This window comes from Schistocerca cancellata, chromosome 7 (genome assembly GCF_023864275.1).
Source record: "Schistocerca cancellata isolate TAMUIC-IGC-003103 chromosome 7, iqSchCanc2.1, whole genome shotgun sequence".
NCBI lineage: Eukaryota > Metazoa > Arthropoda > Insecta > Orthoptera > Acrididae > Schistocerca > Schistocerca cancellata.
This window is the reverse complement of record NC_064632.1, coordinates 348,023,728-348,031,987: the sequence shown is the minus strand read 5'-3', so window position 1 is coordinate 348,031,987 and position 8,260 is coordinate 348,023,728. Positions and strand designations below refer to the sequence as shown.

At 43.6% G+C, this 8,260-nt stretch overlaps 1 pseudogene; it reads right to left on the bottom strand.

Moving 5' to 3' along the window:
* Window positions 1-337: 337 nt before the first annotated feature.
* LOC126093123 (5S ribosomal RNA) lies at window positions 338-455 on the bottom strand (annotated as a pseudogene).
* Between the last annotated feature and the right edge of the window lie 7,805 nt (window positions 456-8,260).

Below are 8,260 nucleotides of genomic sequence, written 5' to 3'. Positions count from 1 at the left end.
TACTGCGAAAGCCACAGTACGGTGCGTGGCGGAGTGTACGTTGTATCGCATAATCATTTCCTTTCCTGTTACACTTGCACATAGAGCGTGGGAAAAACGACTATTTATATGAACTCGTATTCTCTCCTCCTCCTGCCGCACAGGCCATGAAGGCCCAAAGGCACCGACTGGCCGCCATGTCACCCTCAGCCCAGAGGCGCCGCTGGATACGGATATGGAGGGGCATGTGGTTAGCACACCACTCTCCAGGCCGTTTGTCAGTTTCCCAGACCGGAGCCGCTACTTCTCAATCAAGTAGCTCCTCAGTTTGCCTCACAAGGGCTGAGTGCACCCCGCTTGCCAACAGCGCTCGGCAGACCGGATGGTCACCTATCCAAGTGCTAGCCCAGCCCGACAGCGCTTAACTTCGGTGATCTGACGGGAACCGGTGTTACCACTTCGGCAAGGCCGTTGGCATATGAATTCGTATAAACCCTAATTTCTCGTATCTACCTTCGTGGTCCCTACGCGAAATGTATGTTGGCGGCAGTAGAATTGTTCTGCAGTCAGCTTCGAAAGCCTTTTATCTAAGGTTCCTCGGTAGTGTTCTTCGAAATAAATGTCTTCTTCCCTCTGTCAACGACACATTATCTCCCAATTAATCCACCAGAGCATCGAAGTTGGTACACTACACACCGTGTATATAATACCACGTACATAACTAAGGCGAGGGTGACCCATGATCCCTTCAGTGTGGGTGCACACCGAACTCTTACGAGAATCGAGGAATTGCCGTAAGTAATGTCTAATGGGCAAGAAGCACTAAATCAATAGTTTGTGAATACGTTTGGAGTTTGGGCTAGACGGGAGGCGTTGTGGGGTAATCCATGCAGTTGCGATGATTACAGTGTGCGGATAGCGTAGTGGTCAGGGTATCAGTCTAGTAAGCAGGAGATAATGTTCGAATCCGAGTCCAGCACAAATTTTCAGCTTTTTCCATTGATTTAAAACGCTCACTGACAAATGGTTCAAATGGCTCTGAGCACTATAGGACTTAACTCCTGAGGTCATCAGTCGCCTAGAACTTAGAACTACTTAAACGTAACTAACATAAGGACATCACACACTGACAAATGGTTCAAATGGCTCTGAGCACTATAGGACTTAACTCCTGAGGTCATCAGTCGCCTAGAACTTAGAACTACTTAAACGTAACTAACATAAGGACATCACACACATCCGCATTCGAACCTGCGACAGTAGCGCTCACGTGGTTCCAGACTGAGGCACCTAGAACCGCTCGGCCACAGTGGCCGGCTGACCAGTGACAGCTGATGCCTGTAATTCCTTTGTGTGTCGAAATTACATTATGCCAGACTTTCTCTCGGGAACGGAGTGTGCACTGGTTTGAAACTTCATGACAGATTAAAACGACGTGTCGTCCCGGGATTCGAACAGTGAGGCTTCCATTTGGTGGGCAACGCACTTGCCCTCTGAGTCATCTACCATCTCTATAAGAAAGTGTAATTCAGAATAAAGAACGTAACTCCAGTTTATTAAGAAGAGCAAATTATAACACACTTGTAAGTATTGGCTCCACTTGTATCACAACAAAAATATTTGATCCTTCAGCAACAATGTATGTGCAGTTCAGATTTGTCATCCTTGGAGGGGATCATACAATTCCTTCTAGTCTAGTCTATGGCACAACACTGCATTTTTCCTTCATTGCTTCTCTGACCACATTTCGTACAACACGGATAAATGCATCAGCTGGTGAACATGTTTCTAAATATATACTTCCAGCTGCCATTAATCCTAAATTTCGTTACCCATTCGTTACTATCAGTTTCCTTATCACTTTTCCTCTACTGCACTTCTCGAGATATATTAGTTTTAAACAAACCTTTCATAATCACCACTGGAGAAATTCTTTATTATGCCCTGGTGTGGACCACCTAACAGAGCTTGGTGAAACCTGGACCATACGTAACTAGCACTATTACTCTGTAATGCAGAAGGTACTTAAAAAAAAAAGAAAAAAGAAACGCGCAATGAGACGAACAGAAGTGATACGTTTACTCAAGTACAGTGAAGTCACGCTGATTAATGATGGTCGCCCCGGACATTGCAGAAGGTGGGACATGGTTCTTAATAGGGGGTGCGAGCACCACGGACAACACTGCGTGTTCAGCAACACACCGCCACGCTACACGCAAGATTGGTAAGGAGACCTTGAGATAGGGCGTTTCCTTCCTCTAGCAGCGCAAGGGACGTCCACTGCATGGTCGTTGGTGTATGTGGATGTGCCGCAACTGCCGAGCGGTTCTAGGTAATTCAGTCCGGAACCGCGCTGCTGCTACGGTCGCACGCTCGAATCCTGCCTCGGGTATGGATGTGTGTGATGTCCTTTTAGGTTTAAGTAGTTCTAAGTCTAGGTGACTGATAACCTCAGATGTTAAGTCCGATAGTGCTTAGAGCCATTTGAACCATTTTGTGCCGCAACTCGTCTGTCGAACACATCCGATACGTGAGTCGGTGGAACAAAAAGGCCATTCCATTGGTCCAATATCCACACGTTCCAAGAGGTCCTCCACTTGCGCTGTTCGATGTAGAAGTGCACTGGCATCCTTAGAAGTTAGCGCAGAATATATCCTGCAGAATATGCACATGAAAAGAGTGCAGAGTCGCAGTAACGTTCGCTGTCGAGTATAGAGTGTTCAAAGATTTGGTGGTCAGTTAGCATAAGCAACTTTACGTCTCCCCACACCGTAACAGCCGGAAGGCGAAACGATCTTGTTTGACATTGTTCCTGGGCGCATTACGAGTTGCATCTCTCGCCATACGAGGGCTCGTCCAATAGCACTTCTCGCACTGAATCCGCTCTCATTAGAGAAGAGCACGTAACTCCGCTTTGGACTAGGCCCTACGCTCTTAGTGCCATTGCTAACGACGCGGCCGATGTGCGGGTGTCTACGGAACTCTACTTTACTAACGGAACACAATGAAATGGTCGAGAAGCACAGCGGCCGCAGACATTCAGTCACTGTGCCACTGTGGAGCGGGATAACTGCGAGTTTTGCGGCCTTGTTGAATGTGGTTCCAATTCCACTTAGTGTTTGACGTGTGTCCCTCCTCGCTTGTTGCATAATGTAGCGACCATTTACTGCTGTAGTTGACCGTGCTCTGTTCTCCTCTTCTCCAGACAGCAATGTCTATAGTTGAGAACGCTCCAGATGCATGTGAAACATTGCTGTGAACAGTGACAAAGTCCTGTGGTACACTTGTCACAATTCGTTCTTCTTTCAGTTCGCCGATGGTTTTTTATCAGTGTGAAGTCTTCCAAATATTGTCTCTGGGCCATGTAATATTGAACCACTCCATCGCACACTGCTACGTAACTGTTCACTGGCAAAAATACGTCGGCCGGTGTGACCGAGCGGTTCTAGGCGCTAAAGTCTGAAACCGAGCTACCGCTACGGTCGCAGGTTCGAATCCTGCCGGGGGCATGGATGTGTGCGGTGTCCTGGTGTGTGCGGTGTCCTTAGGTTAGTTAGGTTTAAGTGGTTCTAAGTCCCATAGTGCTCAGAGCCATTTGAACCATTTGAGCAAAAATAGACGCACACACACGCATACCGTACTGTCTTTTGCCCTTCCTTTCACTGTCTCGTGATTTGGGGTCGGCCCCATTTGGCGCAATAGTCACGCTGAGCTCATGGCAAGTGTTTTCCAACTCGCTGTGCGTGAGCGGTGGAACTCCGGCAAGATGCTCCAACACTTTCATTCATTTCCGCCGAGCAGTTAACTTGTTATGTTATCTAATCTATCTCGTCCTTAGATATTGTAGAACGGAGTATTTTGCACGTACATTCTGCGGTAATTTATTTCCTTCCGACGTGACAGGAGTGACGATGTCTCCCATTCGTCCAGAGACTAGACAAACCGGTGTGCTTACCTGCTGCAGAGCTTCATTTAACTCTTTTATACCTGGTGTAGGAGGGCCACCGATTATAAAATCTCTTCACCGGGATATGGGACGCCTTATAATGTCAAGAGACGGAGCAAAAGCACCTCCAAAATTCATGTTTCATTTCGTAGCTTCCGCTGTGAGTTTTGCTACTTCTTCACCTCGGCCATAAAATGCAGCTAGCTAATCTTTGGCTTCTTTCTCCTGTTGAGTAACACACCGTACCTGCCTGTCTCTTCCATACTCACGGGAAACAAGGGCAGGGATCTTCTGAAAAACTGGTAAACTGGCAGTAGCAGATCATGCACTGGGACCAATGAGTCACTGTATTCCTGTCTCGGGTACTACGATTTCTTCAAGATCCAAATTTTACTACGCGAGGATCAACACAGCGGCCGTAAAAATTCAAATGCGAAAAAGTAATAGAAAAATGCAAAACTGAAATTAGATAAGTTGTGGACCTATGTACTACATAAAGGAAACATCTCTACCACTACCTCCTCCACAACCTCTATAACACACGTCGGTGTGACACGAATAAACAGCTCTCCTTGCTGAGGTAGTTCATTTTATAAGACGCTGTCTACCAAGGGACGGTGCCTACCCGTCATTAACGATTTCGTCCAAATTTATGGTATTTTCAGGCCTCCACCATAAATGAAAGTGACAGCGGTGAGGGTTCCAGATTTCCTAGCTTTCTTTTTAAAAAAAAGAAAAAGGCACTTTTGGAGGGTGTCGGATGAGGCATGGCTATTTTTATTGTCGTTACTAGGCAGAAATCGGCGCACAGGAAACAGCACAGAACGCTAATCTGAGGGTTATCTGATCGAGTCTTTACGCGAAGATATATCTTTATTCTAATTTTTGGGTCACTGACACTGCAAATGAACCGAAATAACGCTCAGTATAGTGTAATTTCATAAAAGGCATCAAAAGAAAAAGCAAACGAAAATTTCAGATTTCCAATAAATTTCCAATAGGTGATTATACGTACAGGCCACCACGACACTGAAGTTAACATTCCACTTTGTATTCCATTAGTTTCCTATCGACCTTCCAGCACTGTGGTAGCTGGCTGTTCGAGAGAGAAACATAAATTATGTCCCGTAATATCTGCATCAAAATACATTCTGTTTTACATAATCAACTATCGTGGCCAAAATTTGGGAAAAATTATGCCTTACGTGTAGTTTGCTTCCATTCTGTGCCACGAGAAAGAGCGTTTTGTTGAATGTAAATCATGTTTGTTTTTCTACGGAAATCTTAAAGCAAGCATATAACTGTAAAAATACGTCTTTTATTGCTTGTGGAAGATGCTGAGACACTCACAGGTACCCTCGTTGTACGATGAATACTCCCAGCACGATTAGACTGTCTACTGTGAAACAACAGAACAACCTAATTTTAAGTATAGAAACTTCTTGTAGCGCTTTATTAAATTAATGTGCAATTTCAATTTTCCCATTGCGTTTCCTTTTCATGCTTCTAATGAGCGTCGATCGTCGTCGTGGCGAGGCATGTCCCGCAGCCGTTTTCGCGACCTGCTTGGGCGCCTGCTTTTTCACCCGCAGCCGGTTTCTCGCGCCGCTACCAGTAAGTCCGTCCCACAAGACCTCTCGCACGCTGCGTCCCGGCTGCCACCCCCAACGATGTGATGATGATGATGTTTGGTTTGTGGGGCGCTCAACTGCGTGGTTATCAGCGCCCAACCCCCAACGATGTGATGCCATCGGCCAACGCCGTTGCCTCTCCCGAAGTCGTCCACGTGGCGAACCCTGCTCTGCTGTGACCTGTCGGCGCTAAGTGTCCACGGGACTGTTATCTGCACAATTTTTACATCGAGTCTTTATCTACTGTTTACGACTTATCTTACACCACCTTCTTTACATTTACATACAAGACATTTACAAATAAAAAATTAACTCTAACTTTGAATTATAGGTAAAATTTGTTGCACTGAGGAGAAACGGCGTGGATTTTCAAGTTAATACTGTTTCTGTTTTATCAGTTATAATTAAAAGTCCTCTGGAATAATAGACTTTGCCGGTAAATATTAGTTATGTGATCGACCCATTTAATCTTCAGCATTCTTCTGTAGCACCATATTTCGAAAGCTGCTATTCTCTTCTTGTCTAAACTATTTATCGTCCACGTTTCACTTCCATACATGGCTACACTCCATACAAATACTTACGGAAACGACTTCCTCACACTTCAATCTATACTCCAAGTTAAAAAATTTCTCTTCTTCAGAGACGCTTTCCTTGCCATTGCAAGTCTACATTTTATATCCTCTCTACTTCGACCATCATCAGTTATTTTTCTTCCCAAATAGCAACAGTCATTTACAACTTTAAGCGTCTCATTTCCAAATCTAATTCTCGCAGTATCACCCGACTTAATTCGACTACATTCCATATCTTCGTTTTCCTTTTGTTGATGTCCATCTTATATCCTCCTTCCGAGACACTGTCCATTCCGTTCAGCTGCTCTTTCAGGTCCTTTGCTGTCTCTGATAGAATTTCAATATGATCGGCGAACTTCAAAGTTTTTATTTCTTCTCCATGGATTTTAATTCCTACTCCGAATTTTTCTTTTGTTTTCTTTACTGCTTGTTCAATATACAGATTGAATAACATCGGGGATAGGCTACAAGTTTCTGCCTTATCGATCTGAATTAAAAATACTTTTCAACATTAAATTTGGCCATTAGGTATTGTTTCTGGTCTGTCAATTTTAGTTTCCTTTCCAATAATGAAAAAGGAAAAAGCTTAAATTTCTTAATATCTCTCGCTCACAATTCTTAAAAATCTTTGACTACATATTTTTATGCCAAACGACTTTCACACCGGTTAGTGTTAGTGTGGTTTAGTGTTTTTAGTAGGTCTCCTCGGTTAGTAACCATGCAAGTCTGTAGGTAGCGTGTTTTATTAGTTTAGTATTGTATGCATTTCACTATCCACAGTGCTAAAGTAGTTGAAATTGCTAAGATGCGGTATGTAACTCATTTTATTGGCGTCCACCTCTTATTCCAGGGACGTTTCTGCACTAGATGTTCTTAGTCATCTGTTGCCATCATCTGTTTTCCATTATCACTTTTTTATCCTCTGTAATACTGTTTGTATTTTGCTTTTGTACATTTAATGGTATCTGTCTGTTGAACAAGCAGATCATTAGTGGTAGAACACACGTTTTTTATCATAAAGCAACTGCGACAAAGCCCTACATGAATTTCTGCGCACCGTATATCTTTTCTGTTTTACAACTTCGTCCTGTGTTCCATGAATAAACGCTGCTTATTCACGATGTGTACCCCGCTACAAAAACTCAAAATATCGCTTTAGCACCTGCGATGAACCTCCCTTCATCTACATAAAATGGTCTTCTACGTCAGTCTGGCAGCGAGAAGGAATGAGAAAAGTAAAAAGTTCACACGGACTTAACCAAGGAACACCAAACGCGTAACTTATGAACTGTTAAGTCAGAGAAATGTTTTCCTATTTTGCAACATAAAATTTTCAGCCGCACAAAGCGTCCTGATGCCTCTCTTTGAAAACATTGTCACATGGGAGGTATATTACGGATCTTTCCGTTCGACATGTGGAACTGTTTTACACCATTTTACCGGATGTCTAAACTGCTGATAGCGGCTTCCACAATTTAAGATAGCTTCTACCTTTACAATGCCTGGATTCTACAATTAGTTACACCTCTTATTTATGTCTCGCATCTGATTTTTCGATTGCTAACTCCCCTAAATCATCATAATCAAGTAACTCCATATAACTGGTTTCGATTTTATGTGTGGGTTTATGAATAATTTCTCCCACTGTGGAACCTAGTCACTTTTGTGGATCTTCTTCTTCCCTTGCGCGTTCCAGGTTCAGTGGACAATCTTCTGGAATCGGATCACCTTGCTGTGCATTTCCATGTATATATTTTTTTGTTTCTACAGCCACCATTCCACTTTCTATTTCGATTATAGTGGTTGTGGAAAGCTGACCTTTGCACTGTAGCCTTCTGCCGTTTTCATTCCAATTATTTCGTCTTTTGAAGTTTCCTTCGTTTTGATGATGATTGTTATTATTGTTGCGTAGCTGATCGCAAGTAACCTCGCGCTATAGTCGCTTGTTCTTTATTCTAAACGAACTTGATCTCTCGTAAGATTCATAACAATTTTTCTACGTCGTCACCGCACTTCCCAATCAGCTGGTATGAAAGCGGCAGTTTCGTCAAGCATAGGCGTATAACTTCGCTGTCGCTGTAAGGAGTGTCCAGAAACTGGTTCTTGGTCATTTGCTCAAAGAATTTTAC